At 36.7% G+C, this 21,034-nt stretch overlaps 1 protein-coding gene across 2 annotated transcripts in view; it reads right to left on the reverse strand.

Annotated features, from left to right (window-relative positions):
* KIAA1217 (KIAA1217 ortholog) overlaps positions 1–21,034 on the reverse strand; it is a 703,089-nt gene that overhangs the window by 435,665 nt on the left and 246,390 nt on the right. For both annotated transcript variants that reach the window (XM_027594700.2, XM_027594699.2), the window contains exon 3: positions 20,394–20,543. The gene's annotated coding sequence lies outside the window, so the exon portion shown is untranslated. The remainder of the gene's footprint in view (positions 1–20,393; positions 20,544–21,034) is intronic.

The raw sequence follows: 21,034 nt of genomic DNA on the forward strand, positions 1-21,034 counted from the left end.
AGGCAATACAATGGCACTAAATTCATACCTTTCAATAGTTACCCTGAATGTAAATGGGCTAAATGCCCCAATCAAAAGACACAGGCTATCAGATTGGATTAAAAAACAAGACCCATCAATATGCTGTCTGCAAGAGACTCATTTTAGACCCAAAGACACCCCCAGATTGAAAGTGAGGGGGTGGAAAACCATTTACCATGCTAATGGACACCAAAAGAAAGCTGGGGTGGCAATCCTTCTATCAGACAAATTAGATTTTAAAACAAAGACTGTAAGAAGAGATGAGGAAGGACACTATATCCTACTTAAAGGGTCTATCCAACAAGAAGATCTAACAATTGTAAATATCTATGCCCCGAACATGGGAGCAGCCAATTATATAAGGCAATTAATAACAAAAGCAAAGAAACACATTGACAACAATACAATAATAGTGGGGGACTTTAACACCCCCCTGACTGAAATGGACAAATCATCTAAGCAAAAGATCAACAAGGAAATAAAGACTTTAAATGACACACTGGACCAAATGGACTTCACAGACATATTCAGAACATTCCATCCCAAAGCAACGGAATGCACATTCTTCTCTAGTGCCCATGGAATATTCTCCAGAATTGATCACATCCTAGGTCACAAATCAGGTCTCAACCGGTACCAAAAGATTGGGATCATTCCCTGCATATTTTCAGACCACAATGCTTTGAAACTAGAACTCAATCACAAGAGGAAAGTCGGAGCGAACTCAAATACATGGAGGCTAAAGAGCATCCTACTAAAGAATGAATGGGTCAACCAGGAAATTAAAGAAGAATTAAAAAAATTCATGGAGACCAATGAAAATAAAAACACAACTGTTCAAAATCTTTGGGATACAGCAAAGGCAGTCCTGAGAGGAAAGTATATAGCAATACAAGCCTTTCTCAAGAAACAAGAAAGGTCTCAAATACACAACCTAACCCTACACCTAAAGGAACTGGAGAAAGAACAGCAAATAAAGCCTAAACCCAGCAGGAGAAGAGAAATAATAAAGATCAGAGCAGAAATCAATGAACTAGAAACCAAAAGAACAGTAGAACAGATCAACGAAACTAGGAGCTGGTTCTTTGAAAGAATTAACAAGATTGATAAACCCCTGGCCAGACCTATCAAAAAGAAAAGAGAAATGACCCAAATCCACAAAATCATGAATGAAAGAGGAGAGATCACAACCAACACCAAAGAAATACAAACAATTATAAGAACATATTATGAGCAACTCTATGCCAGCAAATTAGATAACCTGGAAGAAATGGGTGCATTCCTAGAGATGTATCAACTACCAAAATTGAACCAGGAAGAAATAGAAAACCTGAACAGACCTATAGCCACTAAGGAAATTGAAGCAGTCATCAAAAATCTCACAACAAACAAAAGCCCAGGGCCAGATGGCTTCCCAGGGGAATTCTATCAGACATTTAAAGAAGAATTAATACCTATTCTCCTGAAACTGTTCCAAAAAATAGAAATGGAAGGAAAACTTCCAAACTCATTTTATGAGGCCAGCATTACCTTGATCCCAAAACCAGACAAAGACCCCATCAAAAAGGAGAATTACAGACCAATATCCTTGATGAACATGGATGCAAAATTTCTCACCAAAATACTAGCCAATAGGATCCAACAGTACATTAAAAGGATTATTCACCACGACCAAGTGGGATTTATCCCTGGGCTGCAAGGCTGGTTCAACATCCTCAAATCAATCAACGTGATACAATACATTCACAAAAGAAAGAACATATGATCCTCTCAATAGATGCAGAAAAAGCATTTGACAAAGTACAGCATCCTTTCTTGATCAAAACTCTTCAGAGTATAAGGTTAGAGGGTACATACCTCAATATCATAAAAGCCATCTATGAAAAACCTACAGCGAATATCATCCTCAATGGGGAAAGGCTGAGAGCTTTTCTCTTAAGGTCAGGAACGCGGCAGGGATGTCCACTTTCACCACTGCTATTCAACATAGTATTAGAAGTCCTAGCCACAGCAATCAGACAACAAAAAGAAATCAAAGGCATCCAAATCGGCAAAGAGGAAGTCAAACTCTCACTCTTTGCAGATGATATGATACTGTATGTGGAAAACCCAAAACACTCCACCCAAAACTGCTAGAACTCATACAGGAATTCAGTAAAGTAGCAGGATATAAAATCAATGCACAGAAATCAGTGGCATTCCTATACACCAACAACAAGACAGAAGAGAGACAAATCAAGGAGTCGATCCCATTTAAAATTGCACCCAAAACCATAAGATATCTAGGAATAAATTTAACCAAAGAGGCAAAGGATCTGTACTCAGAAAAGTATAAAATACGCATGAAAGAAATTGAAGAAGACACAAAGAAATGGAAAAACGTTCCATGCTCATGGATTGGGAGAACCAACATTGTGAAGATGTCAATGCTATCTAGAGCAATCTACACATTCAATGCAATCCCCATCAAAATACCATCCACCTTTTTCAAAGAAATGGAACAAATAATCCTAAAATTTGTATGGAACCAGAAGAGACCCCGAATAACCAGAGGAGTCTTGAAAAAGAAAAGCAAAGCTGGCGGCATCACAATTCCGGACTTCCAGCTCTATTACAAAGCTGTCATCATCAAGACAGTATGGTACTGGCACAAAAACAGACACATAGATCAATGGAACAGAATCGAGAGCGCAGAAATGGACCCTCAACTCTATGGTCAACTGATCTTTGACAAAGCAGGAAAGAATGTCCAGTGGAAAAAAGACAGTCTCTTCAACAAATGGTGTTGGGAAAATTGGACAGCCACATGCAGAAGAATCAAACTGGACCATTTCCTTACACCACACACAAAAATAGACTCCAAATGGTTGAAAGACCCAAACGTGAGACAGGAGTCCATCAAAATCCTAATGGAGAACACAGGCAGCAACCTCTTCGACCTTAGCCGCAGCAACTTCTTCCTAGAAACATCACCAAAGGCACAGGAAGCCAGGGCAAAAATGAACTATTGGGATTTCATCAAGATAAAAAGCTTTTGCACAGCAAAAGAAACAGTCCACAAAACCAAAAGACAACCGACAGAATGGGAGAAAATATTTGCAAATGACGTATCAGATAAAGGGCTAGTATCCAAAATCTATAAAGAACTTATCAAACTCAACACCCAAAGAACAAATAATCCAATCAAGAAATGGGCAGAAGACATGAACAGACATTTTTCCAAAGAAGACATCCAAATGGCCAACAGGCACATGAAAAAGGGCTCAACATCGCTTGGCATCAGGGAAATCCAAATCAAAACCTCAATGAGATACCACCTCACACCCGTCAGAATGTCTAAAATTAACAAGTCAGGGAACGACAGATGTTGGCGGGGATGCGGAGAAAGGGGAACCCTCCTACACTGTTGGTGGGAGTGCAAGCTGGTGCAGCCACTCTGGAAAACAGTATGGAGGTTCTTCAAACAGTTGAAAACAGAGCTACCATTCGATCCAGCCATTGCACTACTGGGTATTTACCACAAAGATACAAATGTAGGGACCCGAAGGGGTACGTGCACCCCAATGTTTATAGCAGCAATGTCCACAATAGCCAAACTGTGGAAAGAGCCAAGATGTCCAACGACAGATGAATGGATAAAGAAGAGGTGGTATATATACACAATGGAATATTATGCAGCCATCAAAAGGAATGAGATCTTGCCATTTGCAACGACGTGGATGGAACTGGAGGGTGTTATGCTTAGTGAAATAAGTCAATCAGAGAAAGACATGTATCATATGACCTCACTGATATGAGGAATTCTTAATCTCAGGAAACAAACTGAGTGTTACTGGAGTAGTTGGGGGTGGGAGGGATGGGGTGGCTGGGTGATAGACATTGGGGAGGGTATGTGCTACAGGGAGCGCTGTGAATTGTGCAAGACTGTTGAATCACAGATCTGTACTTCTGAAACAAATAACGCAACATATGTTAAGAAAAAAGAAAAAGAAGAAGATAGCAGGAGAGGAAGAATGAAGGGGAGTAAGTCAGAGGGGGAGACGAACCATGAGAGATGATGGACTCTGAAAAACAAACTGAGGGTTCTAGAGGGGAGGGGGTGGGGGGATGGGTTAGCCTGGTGATGGGTATTAAAGAGGGCACATTCTGCGTGGAGCACTGGGTGTTATGAACAAACAATGAATCATGGAACACTACATCAAAAACTAATGATGTAATATATGGTGATTAACATAACAATAAAAAATTTTGAAAAAAAAAAGAAAATGTCCATTTAGATCATCTGCCCGTTTTTAAATCAGATTGTTTTTTGTGCTATTGAGTTGCATGAGGTCTTTGTATGTTTTGGATGTTAATCCCTTATCAAATATATTATTTGCAGATATTTTCTCTCATTTAGTACATTGCCTTTTCTTTTTGTCAGTGGTTTCCTTTGCCATACAGAAACTTTTCATTTTGATGTAATCCCACTTGTTTATTTTTGCTTTTGTTGCCTTTGCTTTTGGGATCAAATCTAAAAAATCATCACCAAGACCAAGGTCAAGGAATTTACCACATGTTTTCTTCTAGAGTGTTTATGGTTTCAGGTCTTACATTCCCATCGTTAATCCATTTTGAGTTGATTTTTGTGTATTGTGTAAGAGAGCTGTCCAATTTCATTCTTTTGCATGTGGCTGTCCAGTTTTCCCAGCCTCATTTATTGAAGAGAAAGTCCTTTCCCCATTGTATATTCTTTGCTCCTTGTTTGTAAATTAATTGACCACATATATGTGGGTTTATTTTTGGGCTCTCTATTCTGCTCCACTGATCTATGTGTCTGTTTTATGTCAATACAATACTGTTTTGATGACTATAGCTTTTGTAATATAGTTTAAAATCAGGGAGCATGACACCTCCAGCTTTGTTCTTCTTTCTTAAAATTGCTTTGCCTATTTGGGGTCTTTTGTGGCTCCATAAAAATTTGAGGATTGTTTTTCTATTTCTGTGAAAAATGCCACTGGAATTTTGATAGGGATTTCATTGAATCTGTAGATAGTTTTAGGTAGTTTGGATATTTTAACAATATTAATTCTTCTATTCCATGAGCATGGAATATCTTTTGGATGTTATTTTTGATAATGTTCTTTTTGATGCTATTGTAAGTGGGATTACTTTTTCTGATAGTTCATTGTTAGTGTATAAAAATACAACAGATTTTTTCATTGATTTTGTATTCTGTAACTTTGCTGAATTCATTGATTAGTTCTAACAGTTTTTGTTTGTTTTGTTTTGGTGGAGTCTTTAGGGTTTTCTATATATAATATGTCATCTGAGATAGAGTTTTACTTCTTTTTTTCCAGTGTGGATGTCTTTTATTTCTTTTTCTCTTTTCTAATCGTTCTGTCTAGGATTTCCAGTACTATGTTGAATAAAAGTAGACTGAATGGACATTCTTGTTTTATTTCTGATCTTGGAGGAAAAGCTTTGAGCTTTTCACTGTTAACTATGATCATAGCTGTGACTTTGTCATATATGGCCTTTATTATGTTGAGGTGTGTTCCATCTATACCCCATTTGTTGAGAATTTTTATCATGAAAGGATGTTGAAATCTGTCAAATGCTTTTTTCTAGATCTATTGAGGTTATCCTATGATTTTTATCCTTCATTTTGTTAATGTGGTGTATCACATTGATGGATTTGTGGATCCTTGGGATACCTTCCACTTTATCAAAGTGTATGGGTCTTTTAATGTGTTGTTAAATTCAGTTTGGTAATATTGTGTTGAGGATTTTTGCATCTATGTTCATCAGGGACATTGTCCTGTAATTTTCTTTTCTTGTGGTAACTTTGGTTTGGTATCAGGGTAATGCTAGCGTCATAAGTGAGTTTGGGAGTATTTCCTCCTTGTCTATTTTTTGGAAGAGTTTGAGAGGGACTGGTATTAATTTTTTTGTTAACGTTTGGTCGAATTCATCTATGAAGCCATCTACTCCTGGACTTTTATTTGTAAGGAGGTTTTTAATTACTGATTCAATCTCTTTACAAGTAATTGGTATCATCAGATTTTCTATTTCTTCATGATTCAGTCTTGGAAGTTTGTTAAAAATTTATTCATTTCTTCTAGGTTTGTTTGCATATAAGTGTTCATAGTAGTCTCTTATGATCCTTTGTATTTCTGTGGTATTGGTTGTAATGTCTTCTCTTTCATTTCTAATTTATTTGAGTCTTCTTTCTTTTTCACTTAGTACTTTTACTTTCATTCTTGAAAGATTTATTTGCTGAGTACAAAATCCTAAAGTGACAGTTATTTTTTCCTCAGATCTTTAAAGATATTGTTCCACTGTTTATGGCTCCCATTGTTGAGATAATCAGGCACAGTTAAATATTTCTTTGGGTGATCTGTCTTTTTTCCATTAAATATGCCACTGTATTTCTTTTTGAAATTTGCCAATATAATTGTTAAGTTGTCTCTTTTTCCTTTTAATCTGCCATTTTTTGCTTCACATATTTTTGGTTTTGGGTGTTAGAAGCCTGTGCATTTATAATTGTTAGATCTTCCTGATCAACTATTTTATTATTATGAAATAACCATCCTTTTCTCTAGTAGCATTTCTTTGTGTTTTATGACTGTGGTCACTTAAAATCTCTTATGGTTACTGTTTGCATGGTCTGTCTTTCTCCATTCTTCTACTTTCAGTCTATTTATGTCTTAGAATCTAAAGTGAGTCTTTTATGTACAGTATATAGTTGGATCCTTACTTTTTTTTACTTTGTGATTAGTGTCTAGTTTATTCATATTTAATGTATTTATTAATAGGTTTAGGTGTATGCCTGCCATTATTTATTCTCTAAATATTTCATGTTTTTTTCTTCCTATTTTCCTCCTTTACTATCTTTACTGTTTAAGAAATATTAGTATACCATTATTAATTCCTTGATTATTTTTAAAACTTTATTTTCAAGTTATTTTCTTAGGGACTGCTCTAGGGATTATAATATTCATTCTAATTTACCACAATCTACTTCAGGTTAATACTGATTAAATTCCAGGAAAATACAGCAATTTTGCTCCAATATAGCTTTATCTTCCCCAGTGACTTTGAGCCATTATTGTCATATATATTGCCTGTATATGTGTTATAGTCCCAATTATAGAGCATTAAATTATGTCATATAATTTTATGACTTTCACATAAATTAAGAGAAAAAAGAAAATATTTTAACCGTTTTTATATTTATCCACATATTAAGCATATTTGATCTCTTCATTTTTTCCTTTGATTTTAAATTACTATCAGATGTTACTTCTTTTCAGATGGGAAAAATTTGTCTTTACTATTTCTTATAATGGATGTCTGTAAGCAATACATTTTTTGTCTTTGATCATCTAATAATGTCTTTATTTTCCTAGCATTTTGAAGGATAATTTTGCTGCATATAGAATTCTTGTCTAATAATTTTTTTCTTTCAATACTTTTAAGGTCATTCCACTACTTTCTGGTCTCAATTGTTTCTGATGAGATGTCATATGTCAATCATTTTGTCAGTCCTACTGTATGTGATAAGTTATTTTTCTCTTGCTGCTTTCAAAGTTTTCAACTTTGGCTTTCTCAGCAGTGTGACTATGATAGGTCAAGGTGTGGATTGATTTCTCTCTCTCTCTCTCTCTCTCTCTCATCTAGTTGGAGTTCATTTAACTTCTTAGATCTGTAGGTTAATAGTTTTCATCAAATTTGGGAAAATTGACCTTTAATTTTCTACCTTTTTCACTCTCTTGTCTCTCCCTGGGATTTGCATTATACATATGTCAGTATAACAGATCACTGAGGCTTTGTTTTTCTTAAATATTTTTTCTATCTGCTATTTAGATTGAATTATTTCTTTTGCTCGATTTTCAAATTCACTGATTCTTTTCTCTACCACCTCAAACCTGCTGTTGAAACCACTCTGAATACTTTTCATTTTGATTACTTTTCAAATCTAGAATTTTCATTTGAGTGTTTAAAAAACATTTTAGAAGACTTTATTTTTAGATAATTTTTAAGTTTACAGAAAAATTAGAAACTACAGAGACTTCCTATATACCCCTTGTTTCTTGCACACAACTTTCTCTATTATTTTTCTAAATTTTTCTCTATTTTTAATATCTTGCATTAGTGTGGTACATTTGTTAAAGTTGATGAATCAATATTGATACATTATTATTAACTGAAGTCCACAATTTAAATTAGGATTCACTCTTTATGTTGTGCAGTTCTATGGGTTTTGTCAAATGCATAATGTCATATATGACATCACAGTGTCATACAGAATAACTTCACTGCCTTAAAAATCCCCTGTGCTCCACCTATTCATCCTGAGTCTCCTCTTCTTTCCCTTTTTGAACCTGGCAACTACTGATTTTTTTAATGTTTTTATAGTTTTGCCTTTTATAAAATGTCATACAACTGGAATCATACAGTCTTTTCAGTCTCCATGTCTTTAGAGTTGATTTCTTCTTATTGCTTGCCATTGTGTGTGTGTGTGTGTGTGTGTGTGTATATATATACACACACACACACACACACCACATTTGTTGATCCATTCACCTATTGAAGAACATCTTGGTTCCTTCCAATTTTTGACAATTATGAAAAAGAAAGGAAATTAAAAATTAATGTGAAGATTTTGTGTGGAAATAAATCTACAACTCATTTGGGAAAACACTTATAAATGTGACTACTAGATCACATCATTAGACTATGTTAAATTTTGTGAAGAATTGCAAAACTGTCTTCAAAAGTGGATGTACCATACATGCTCCCGCCAGCAATGGATAAGAGCTCCTGTTGCTCCACATCCTTGTCATCATTTGGTATTATCAGTATTTTTAATTTTAGCCATTCTAATAGGTGTGTACTGGTATCTTATTATTGTTCTAATTTACAATTCCCTAATGAGAAATGATGTTGAGAATCACTTCATGTGCTTATTTGCCATCATGTATCTTCTTTGGTGAGGTGTATGTTCAGATCTTTTTCTCATTTCTTAATTGGGTTACTTGTATTCTTATTAAGTTTTAAGTGTTCTTTGTTTATTTCAGGTGCAAGTCTTTTATCAAATATGTGTTGTGCAAATATTTTCTCCCAGTGTGTGGCTGGTCTTCTCATTATCTTGACAGTGTCTTTCACTGAGCAGAAGTTTTTAATTTTAATGAAGTACAAATTATGATTTGTTTCCTCATGGACCATGCTTTTAGTGCTCTATCTTAAGTGATTTAATTAAGATTTAATCTTTTTTTTAAAGAGATATATGCAAAGCCAAGCTTTATTTAAAAAATAATAGAAGGTAAACCAATGAATGAAATTGTTTCACTACCCACCCCCCCAAAAACCAAGTCTAATTGCGAAGAGCTGAGAATTAGGATAGTATCCTAGAGTCCTTAATATGAATTTCTTTTGTTAGAAAAGAAATTTTTGCTTGAGATATTTTTCTTTAACTGGATTGAAAATTATATGCGGAAAACTCATTTTTTATTTATTTTATTTTTCAAAATTTTTATTTATTTATTTATTTTCCAAGATTTAATATAAATTCAAGTTAGTTAACATATAGTGTAGTATTGCTTTCAGGAGTAGAATTTAGTGATTCGTCACCTACATATAACACCCAGTGCTCATCACAACACGTGCCTTCCTTAATGCCCAGCAAACATTTAGCCCATGCCCCTACCCACTCCCTTCCAGCAACCCTCAGTTGGTTCTCGATAATTAAGAGTCTCTTATGGTTTGCCTCCTTCTTTTTCTTTTTTTATCTTATTTTATTTTTCTCTCCCTTCCCCTATGTTCATCTGTTTTGTTTCTTAAGTTCCAAATATGAGTGAAATGATATGGTATTTGTCTTTCTCTGACTGACTTATTTCACTTAGTATAATACACTCTAGTTCCAGCCATGTTGTAGCAAATGGCAAGATTTCATTCTTTTTGATGGCTGGGTAATAATCCATATTATATATATACCACATCTTCTTTATCCAGATGTCAATGGACATCTGGGCTCTTTCCATAATTTGGTTATTGTTGATAGTGCTACTATTAATATTAAATAATTAAAAGATTTTCTCTTGTGTTATCTTCTAGAAGTTTTATAGTTTTGGGCTTTAGATTTGGGATTATGATCCAATTTGAGTTAATATTTGTGAAAGGTGTGAGGTTAGGGTCTAGATTCATTTTTTTGTTATATGGATGCCCAGAAGTTGAAAAGACTATTCTTTCTCCATTGAATTGCCTTTGTCAATGATGAATTGACTATTTGTGTGGGTCTAATTCTGGGCCATTCATTCTGTTTCATTGATTTATTCTTCTGTTCTTTCACTAATGCCACACTGTCTTGATTACTGAAGTTTTATAGTAAGTAATAAAGATGGGTAGTGTCAGTCCTCCAATTTTGTTCTCCTTCAGTATTGTGTTGACTCTTCTTGGTCTTTTGCCTTTTCATGTAAACATTAGAATTGGTTTGTTGATATCCATAAGATAACTTATGGGATTTTGACTGGTATCACATTGAATCTATAGATCAATCTGAAAAGAAATGACATCTTAACAATATCAAATCTTCCCATCCAGGGATATGGAATCTCTCTTCCTTTGTTTGGATCTTCTTTGATTTCCTACATCAGAGTTTACAGATTTTCCTCATATAGATCCTGTACATATTTTGTTAGATTTATACCAAGTATTTCAGTTTTTTGATGCTAATGTAAATGGTGTTGTGTTCTTACTTACAAATTCCATTTGTTCATTGCTAGTATATAGGAAAGCAGCTGATTTTTAATAATAATCTTGTATCCTGTGACCTTGCTATAATTGCTTATTTGTTCCTTCTTTGGGATTTCCTACATAAATAGTTGTTTCTTCCCCAAAAAGTTTCTATTTCTGTATTGAGATTATCTTTTTTTTTTTTCTCAAGTAGGCTCCATGCCCAACACAGGGCTTGAACTCACAATCCTGAGATCAAGAGTAGGATGCTCTACTGACAGAGCGCCCAAGTGCCCCTTGAGAATATGTCTCTTTTTTTAAAAGACTTATTTATTTATTTGAGAAAGAGAGAGAGCATAGGGTGGGGAGGGGCAGATGGAGAGAGAGTCTTAAAGCAGACTCTGCAGTGAGCGCAGAGCTCGATATGGGACTCGATCCCACCACCCAAGATAATGACCTAAGAGGAAACCAAGAGTCGAATGCTTAACTGACTGTGCCAGCCAGGCACTCCAAGATTATTATCTTAATTAATGTTGTGATCTGTGTGAACTGGAGGAAATATATTGGGAAAGATTTTTAGATTGTAATAAAAGACTCTCTACTTCATTAATCAAAAATATTCATTACTTCTTTTAGTAAACATTTGTTGTGACCTACTGTGGACAAGCTTATATACTAGCTGCAGTAAAGAATTCAAGAAAACAAGGTCATAGTTCTTGCTTGTATTAGTAATTATATTAAACATCTCCCAAGGACTCATTACATGTGTCTTAAATGCTTACTGTTCTCAGTGCTTTATATACTTTAGTATGTTAATCATCATAACTAATATATGAGATAGGCACTTTAGTTACTATGCTTATTTTTAAAAGACAAAACGGGGTACAAAAAGGTTAAATAATTAGATAACGTAAATACTAGTAATGAAAACAAGATTTAAATCCTTGCAATCTGACGGCATAGCCCATGTCCATACTGTATGATATGATACTATGTAATGTTACACTACACTACAGTATACTACACTATCATAGAAAACATAGAAAACATAGAAACAAACATAGAAAGAAAGCTTAGAGTCTAATAAGAAGGTAAGGTAACCGATACAATACATAAAAAGGAAAGAATAAAGAATATGAAGAAATATTTGCTAAATCTCACTATAACAGGGTGTGGTGAGATGGTCAGGGAAGCTTCTGGAAGACTTGGAACTCAAGCTGTCCTTAAGACTAACCTCAACCGTGTGCTGAGATACATAAATTATGATGTCCAATTATGCCTTTTTTCTCTTTTAATAAATTGGTAACCCCATTTAATGGCATGCTAAGAAATAAACTGAGCATACTGGAAGGTTTAAACTTTTTTTATCTCTGAAGAATCAAGAAAGTATATCCTGTTTCTTTTCCCCATGTAAACAGGAAAAAAACACTTCCAAGAACACCCTGAAGTTACATTGTGACCTTGGGACTACATTCTGGTCTAAAGAATGTGAGTGGAAGTTATGTTGCAATTTCTACACCTGGCCATAAACCTCCCAAATACACAAATTCTATCCCTTCCACTGAGACTGGTGAAACTCTAAGATGAAAGAAACTATTTAAAAGAGAACCCCCAGAAGAGCCACCTGATGGTTATGTAACTATGACCTGAGAAAGAAAGAAATCTTTATTGTTTTAAGCTACCTAGATTTGGAGGTTGATTGTTATAGCAGTTATTTTTAATTACTCTGACTAATGAAACATATGAATGCTCATCTGCAAAATCATTGCACAGTACCTTATAGGAAATGTCTTGGGTGATTCAGGAAAGTGTGTTTGTCACCCTCAAAATTTCTTTTTGCCTCATTGCTTCCTATTGTTTTTTTGTTGTTGGTTCTGGGGATTTTCAAGAGTGACACTGAATGTATGATAGTCAAAAGAAAATACTTGGTTTAAGGCAACTTTGATAATTATACACTATTTTAAGGTTAACATTTACTATAACAACAGTATTATTATAACAGTTAATACTCATTGAACAATTTGTATTAATTGTTATTGTATGTATTTTACGTGACTTACATCGTTCAATTTTCAAAAAAATATAAGATGGGCACGACTATTACTCTTTAGCAGCAGTTCAGTGTGATTTTAACATTGCTTAAAAAAACTCAGTACTCAAAATGATTTTCAAACTTCTGGAAAAAAATAGTACATTTTTCATGTGTGAAGATATAACTTGGCCATATTTCATCAGCACTGATTTTTGCTAAAGTTTTGAGAATCTTTCCTGAAATACTAAAAAAATGCTTTTCTATCAGACTTGAGATTTGTAACTGAAGCTCATGAGTTAGATGCTGTATTGATCTAATATACCATTAAGTGGCAAAATAGTACAATTTATCATGTTCACATGGGATTATGGGAAATTCTCTCTACTGCTTTGGGTCCCTGTATATATTTTCTCATTTCCTTACATAACACACTGATGATAGAGGAGTTCTCATTTCAGTCTTTTGTTTCCAACAAGCAAATGCTTGTAAACAAGCAATTATTTTTGAAGTAGTGTACTTTCTTCTACACTGTTTAAAGCAATGATTTGTTTATTTCAAACTGTAAACTCTATTTTCTGCCTATAAAACAAATTACCTTTTGCATGAATATGAGAACGCATATGAGAACACATAGTTTCTCTAAGTTAGTTGGTAAAAATCTCTCTCTTGCCTTAGTGTATTAAATAGGTTATTAAATTCCATTAACTTAAGTGCATGCAAGTGACTCTGGCTTAAGAAAAACATTTCCACAGATGCTATTTATCCAAAATCAAAATTGTCCTTTCTGGGTAGCCATGAAACAAAGAGTCATGACTTTACATGAAGAAGGAAAAACAAAGAAACAAAACTCAATTTACATAAAAGTGATGTCATTAAGCTCTGCAGAATGTGGTGATATCTCATCTACTCCTCTCCAATTATATATGAAATCATATATATGTGAAATGACATTTTATGCACATTAATTTGCCTGTTCAATACTTCAGTGGGAGCAGTATGTTGATTACTCTCAGACCAGGACATATCCAAAGATTAATGGCGTTATCTTGGGTGCCGTCTTTCAATTTCACTATGAGCACACTCACATTCTTCTCTACGTTCAGATGTCTCTCTTCAGCTTCTTTTTCTATCTCCACCTCCCTTCCCTTCCCTTGCTATGCCCATGGCCAAATTTCCCTTCTCTCCCTACATTCCAGAACCAGTTTCCCTTTCTTTGTCCCACGTGTGAAATTCACGGGATCCTCATCCAGTCTCATAACTCTTGAACTTATTTGAAATTGCATCCTAAACATAGCAGGACATTTCTGAGTCACATTTGAGATGAGAAGTGGACACTATCTACAAACCACAAAACCACTCAAGTCAGCAGATGGTACCAAGCTTTCAGTCAAATACAACCAATTTTCATTATTTATGGTAGTTATAGTCTATAATATCCAGTCACATTTTCACCAACCGATCAATATATGACCTTGTTTTATGTGTGTTTCTGTTTAAGGACATCTTATTTAATATATATTGTTGACTGATTCACATGGTATGCACAGCCAACAGTTCTGTAACTCATGCCTGAATGAAGGGTATTTAATGTCCATATTTTCTCTATAAGGCACAACACAGCCTTTTTGTGCTTTGGAACGCAACAGAGCACTCTGCCCTATGCTTGGGGTTATTTTTAACAGTGAAACTACCAAACAAACAGCACAAAAATTAGAAAAATGTGGCACTAAATAGACCGTGAAAAGGACACTTATATACGGTATGAGCTGAAACAAGGAGGCAGAGCATCATCTTGTTTGACCTCTGCTGGGGAAAATTCAAATTATTTGCCACTCTGTGCTTTCTGTGAATGTTCACAAAAGCACTCTAAGTATTGATCCTGAGAGTACAAATAAATGTTAGTGAGTTAGAGATTTTGCAAATACAGAATCTGTGAAGATTGACTGTACTTAAATCATACAAATATTATGGGCTAGGATGCTCTCAGTGACCCCAGAAAAAGTTCCATTTTTAAAAGGTACATTTTTTTGTTGACTGAGTCATTTGGACATCAGTGACAGCTCAATCCAACCCAAACTGAAATTTTTGTTAAAACCGCATTTAAAAAACCTTGAATTCTCCTGTCTCTACAGAGTGCTTCTAAGTTACAATTCATCATAATGGGTATTATATTCCAGCTTCCTCTGAAGGCCCTGACCTTTCTTTATATCCCAAGCCTGCAGGGTTCCAGCAACTAAACATAGAGGTCAGTATTGTCTTTAGGGAAATCCTTCATTCAAAGGCACAAGGTAGAATTCTTTCCACCAATCCTGAAGGAAAAGACAACTATCTTACCATTAAACACCACAGTTTTCTGTGACGGGGGATACCATTCTCATGGATTTCTCTTCATCCTGAGAGATTTATGCAAAATGGCATTCTTTGAACTGAGTTTTAGCAGGGTCCAGGAAACCACAGGTTTGGTGTCTGTGGCAAGAATGTGTATACAGGTAAGTCTTGCCTTGGAGAACTTCTGGAGGCATGAGCTGGGGTTTCAAATCGTGAGGTTTAGTCTGGAACCAAAATCCTGGGTTTACCTGAATGGGTTTTTTCTTTAGGATTTACATTGTGTCCCATTTCAATGGGAGTTTAAAATCATGTTTCAAAGTCCGTTGTGATGATGAATCCTGGAATATTCTCAAAAGTCAACATGATCTTTTTCACAAGGATTCAGAAGAACTACAACCAGCACCACCTGTCTGCAGAAACACCTGAGGTCTGCTTTAGATCGCAAAATGAAAATAAGTTGTCAAAGTGTTTTTCAAGTTGCCTTTGGGTTTTGTTAAATGTAGAAACATTTCTTTCTTTCTTCTTTACTTTTTTTTGGGGGGTCAAATGAAGTGTCACTGTCAATTCTTTCTGAACACAGAGTCCTGGATACTTGGGGAAAGAAAGCCCACATGAAACATTTACCAAGAGGTTATGGGAGAAATGCTGGTTTAGAAAAGTCTTTGTTCTGTGGCTGAGGCTGCCATGGTTCTTCCATCACATCAATTTTTACTCACACAGTTTAATGAATAAGAACACACTGACAGACAATCCACAAAAACAACAGACTACCAATTACTAAGAACAGAACTGCCTCAGTGAGAGGTGAAGAAGGGCAAAACATCATGAAATGAGTTGAAAGTGTCTTAAGTAGAGCTCTAAGCTGAGAGTTTCATTTTCCTTGTAGTTGATTTCTTTTGCTCCAAGAGAAACCCACAACCTATTTGAATCTGGTTTCTACCATGTTAACATAGAGGCAGAGTACTTGCTAGCAGCCTTCCCCTTTGGATGTTTGGTGGCTCATGGGAATGCTTGTTGAGGACAACTGCCCAGAAGAAAATACCTTTCCAGTGTCTGGAGGTCCCATATGTAATGTTGCTAAGAGGCTTTATTATTCACCTCTGCCTGGCTCACTAGCTATGTGACCTTGACCAAATGACTTAGCTTTCTAAAGTCATCTCCTCAATTGCAGACTGGAATTTATTACCAAAGTTTATTACCACATTTAATTGTTACTAGATCTTAATAAGAGAATGGATTTACAGCCTTTGAGTGCCTTGCATTCAAGAAGTACTCACAGTTGATATATTATTTCTGCATCATAATCCCCTCTTTTGGTCATTCTGCACTTCCTGTGCCTTCCCCCATCAGCCATGGCCAGCTGGAGCCCACATCCCAGGGAGGGAGTGGCTGGGCTGACAGATGCCTCAGGAGCAAGGGAACTTGTCCAGGGCCAGAAAGACATCCAAGGACCAGAGGGGAAAAGAAGTTAGCAAAATGCGAAGTGTCTTTATTACAACTCAACTGGTTTTAAGGTTTCCATTTCTTTTCAGCAAATGTGTTTTCTTCCTCTCATGGAACTCAGAACATATGTGCTGCCTGGCAGCTGATTTCTGCAACTCTTAAAGTCAGGATTGGAGAAGGCTGACTCACAATTTCTTACACTGCACGTGTGAAAGCTTTCAAGAAAATGTGGAGGCGGGGAAGAGCCATAGGATTTTGGATGATACTCTCAGTTGCTTTTCAGTTAAATCGGTAAAAAAGGATTCATTGATTATTTGCTTCTATTTCTGACTTATTTATATCTAGAGAGAGTTGGAGGGGGAGGGCAGAGGAAGAGGGAGAGAGAGAGAGACTCTTAAGCGGACTCCAACCGGAGCATAGAGCCTGACGCGGGGCTCGATTCCATGACCCTGAGATCATCACCTGAGCTGAAATCAAGAGTTGGATGCTCAACTACTGGCCACCCAGGTGCCCCTCTGATTTTTTTTAAACTACTATTACTGAAAGCAGCATGAAGAGACGGGTTGAACAAAAGGTAGCATCACTGAGAAGAACAGAAAAAAGGTAGCATTTGTAGAGCATTGTGGTTTTCCATTCATCTTACTTATTTGATGTTATGGCCTCCTTGTGATGCAGGTTTTATCAGTGATAAGGACAAAGGCTCCCAGGGATTACATGGTCCCTGAGACTTTAGCCACTGGGATTTTATTGACTCGAGGCATCGGGTTCTTTGCATTATATCCCACGCCTTTTTTTTCTTCTTTTTAAGATTCACACAACTCAGCTTTGATTAAAATTAAAGTAACATAAACTAGAACATGATATCTGTTAAAATAATACATTTCAGGAAATGTTCTTCAGTTATCACTGTAACTGATCAGGCATGTGACAGATCTTTTACAAGATACACAGTTCCTAACATCCATGCAGAAAACACCAGATCAAGTGTTACTACTGATGGGTGGGTGAGGTGTCAGTGACCAACCCAGATTACCTATGGACGAGAGCACAGTGACAGGGCCCTCACATGGACAAACTCGTTCAGTGCCTTGAGTTTTCTTTCAAAGAAAGTATTTTTCACATTCTATACAAGTTAAATAAGAAGTCCAGCACGGGTCCTTTATTGCCCTTGAAACAGGCAAAAGACCTGACAAAGTATTTCCTCTAAGCAATTTCTTCATCATGCTCCTGGCAGAAGGCCTGTGTATGGTCAGTGGCAATTCTAGAAGCCAGAGTAGGACGGTGTGGAGAAGGGGAATAAGAACACTGGAAAGGAGGACTTGGAGGTGATCTACCCTGGCCGGAAGAGCGGCCATCATGGATGGAGATGATCTACCCTGGCCGGAAGAGTGGCCATCACGGATTGAGATAGCTCTTTTGTGAACAAAACTCCCAAGCTTGGCCATCAAAAGAGCTCCAACAACTCCTGCGACAGAGGCCAGGAGAGGGGTTGGGAGCCAGACACACTAACTACAAGCTAAGTTTCTGCTTCATTCCAGAGTTCAGTTCAAATCTTGGGCTCACCACTTAATGACTGCATGACTTCGAGCAAAGCACTTAGATGTTGTGGAGTCCTGTTTCCCTGTGCATAAATGGGGATAACAACGCCTCTCTGTGTGATTGGAAGGATGGAAAGATACGGCATACACTGCACAGCACGCGACACACAGTAGACATTGAATAAATAGTAGTTATTATTTTGTATCATTGTGATTATCCACAGTCCTGGGATTGTTAACACCACCGATGCTATAATTTAAAATACATGTATTCTTCACATTCTAGCAAACTAGTTCAAAGCCCGTTTTTCAAATACATTATCTAGTTTGGGCTTTAAAAAAAAAAAATCCTTGTATATGTTCTGCTCTGCTTATCAAAGGCTCTCCGTAATGCTTACCCAAGGGTAAGTCAATTACGCAGGGTACTGTTCTGCCTTCTATTATTCTTCTTGAACCACATTCCATGTGGTAATGGGTCAATTTCTTTACTTCCTCTTTCCTCCTACCACATACCATACCTTAAAAAGATGCCAGTTAAGTTTTAACCCTCCTTCAAAAGTGAATTTTCATTTCTCTCTCTCTCTTTTTATTTTTTTACATTATTTAAAGTTATTGCAAAGGTCTTTTCGTGCCCTCCAACCCCAATCCATGCAACAAAATAGTAACAGGAGAAAATTATTTGTGCTTTAGCCAGAGTCCTCCTGCTGAGCACGATGACTTTGTAATGAACTATGCATCCATAAACGGTTGACTCTTTGATCTCTGGCTGCTTGTACAACTCTAAAGAGAAAGGCATTCCAGTCCAAACCACACAAAGAGAGAGGGACACAGGTTATTTATGGGAGCCCACTGACTCTAAGTTTAGCCTGGCTCTTTCAAGATTCAAATACACACATCATTTTGACGGCCAGATCTGCTCCCTCCCCTTATGGTGTCTAATGGGGCTGTAGTATAGGAATGCCTGATCTCTGGCTTCTCTCTGGGGTGAGAAAGGTAGCTAGTTTGGCAGGGAGACAGACACAACAGTATTTATAGAGACAGTAGAAAATCGAATCCATATGCCTACAACGGGAAATCGGAGTAAATCACCAGGAGCTAAAAGGACTTCTGAATCCCCTTTCTGAGGCCAGTTCAGTTTCTGGCCGAGAATAAACAGGACCTACGAACTAGCTCTCTAGCTGCACAAAATCCAGCAGCCACATGCCCTCTTTCAACTGACAGCGTTCTACTGACACTGTCACTCTATGGAAAGAAAAGAAATGTCCGCTTCGGTTCCTTCAGTTCAGAGGCGATTTTGCAAGTCGGACTCTTGCATTACTCAGTGTAACTTTCTGTGTCAGAAGCCATGAATTCCTAATTTAGGCATTGGTGAAGCTAAGTTCAATGACTTCTTGTCAGTGATTCTCAGATCATGATGTTCTTAGGGGCTCTGCAATATGGCTGGGTACTGATTCACACTGCTCAATAAAGCAAAAATCAAGTTGAGCAAAGACTGTACTGGGATAGGATATATCTCTTCTCTTTTCTAACTCCCTCTGGATCAACTATCAAAATTTTACAATGTGGTGTCAGAATGGGGAGGGCTGTATGAGGACCTCTGTAATGGGGGAAAACTCAAAATGGAAATTGCTTTTCTTAGTGCAGAATATTGAACTAATGGATTTATGATCAGAATTTGGACCAAATAAATACAGCTGAAGCTGGGGCTCAATCTGGTCATCCCATTCACTCATTCCAGACACTCAAGTCCACCTACAGGAGGCTGTCTTGGGCAAAGCAAAAGGACCTCAATGAAATTGGCAAATTTACTTTGCTACTTTTGTGGGAGCCTGATTTTGATCAACGTCATATTATGGGGCAGGCCTAAAAGGGACTCTTATATTTTATTCATTCTATTCAGTCCATAGACAAAGTCATCAGATACCTACCCAGGACCACATATCATTTGTCAAAAGTTCATGGTCTTTGAATATTCTCTTATTCTTTAGTCATTATGATGGCTTCGAGCCAGAGTCTGAACACAAAGACAGGAATCTAAGGGAATATAAAACATGCCCTGAAAAACAACATGTATATTGATGGCACTGCCTGCAAGCCCAAAGAAAGAATGGTTAAAAAAATAAAACAGCTGCATAGCAGAGCAAATACACACTGGAGGGAGACCGCAAGGTGCAACACAGACATTTTATTCCAGTGGGCTCAGGGAGGAACAAATCAAGAAACCAAGTTTTACAGATAGGCCTTTAGTTCATAATTCCTTCACTGTTAAGATGATGAATGTTTCTTTTAGGATTTAATAGAAAGAAAGACCTTACCTAAAAAGAAAATGAAGAGGAGTCTTCCACTGATAAGTAGTGCAATCTTTTGAGGCAATACCCAAGGGCTCTGGATTGGGGCTCCAACTGTCTCCGAGACACAGCATACACAGTGAGATCAGTACAAATTTAGGACCTTAGTCTCTCCACCTGAAAAATACAAATAATAATGTCATTGTTTCCACCAAGCAACTGCTAGTAGCTAGAAATTCATGCTGATTAAAAAACACAGGAAGAACAAAGAGTAAGATGCATATACAACGTGTAGCACAGAATGCCTTGTAATCACACATACACCTTTGCAATATATCCCAAGTTAGAGGTTTTAACTTCCAGTTTTCCACAAAACATTAGGTGCACACTACAAAGGAAGGTAAACATGTAAAGCTAGATCAGCCATGAAAATAAGAGCAAGTTTATGTAGTTGGGGGTAGAAGATAATCAGGGAAAGCCAACTGAGAATCAGAGCGGCTGAATGAAAGGCAGAACCACCTCTGATTCACCTCTCTGCTCCCTTTGTTGGGAGGTGATGCTCAGGCATGATTGCTGTATCCTTGTAAGAGCCTACTATGTAGAGCTGCTTGGATTCCCTTAGTCCTGCTGTGCCCAGTGGGAAATAACCATGGGACTTCGGGAGGGTG

The sequence above is a fragment of the Zalophus californianus genome, chromosome 9 (assembly GCF_009762305.2).
Source record: "Zalophus californianus isolate mZalCal1 chromosome 9, mZalCal1.pri.v2, whole genome shotgun sequence".
Lineage (NCBI taxonomy): Eukaryota > Metazoa > Chordata > Mammalia > Carnivora > Otariidae > Zalophus > Zalophus californianus.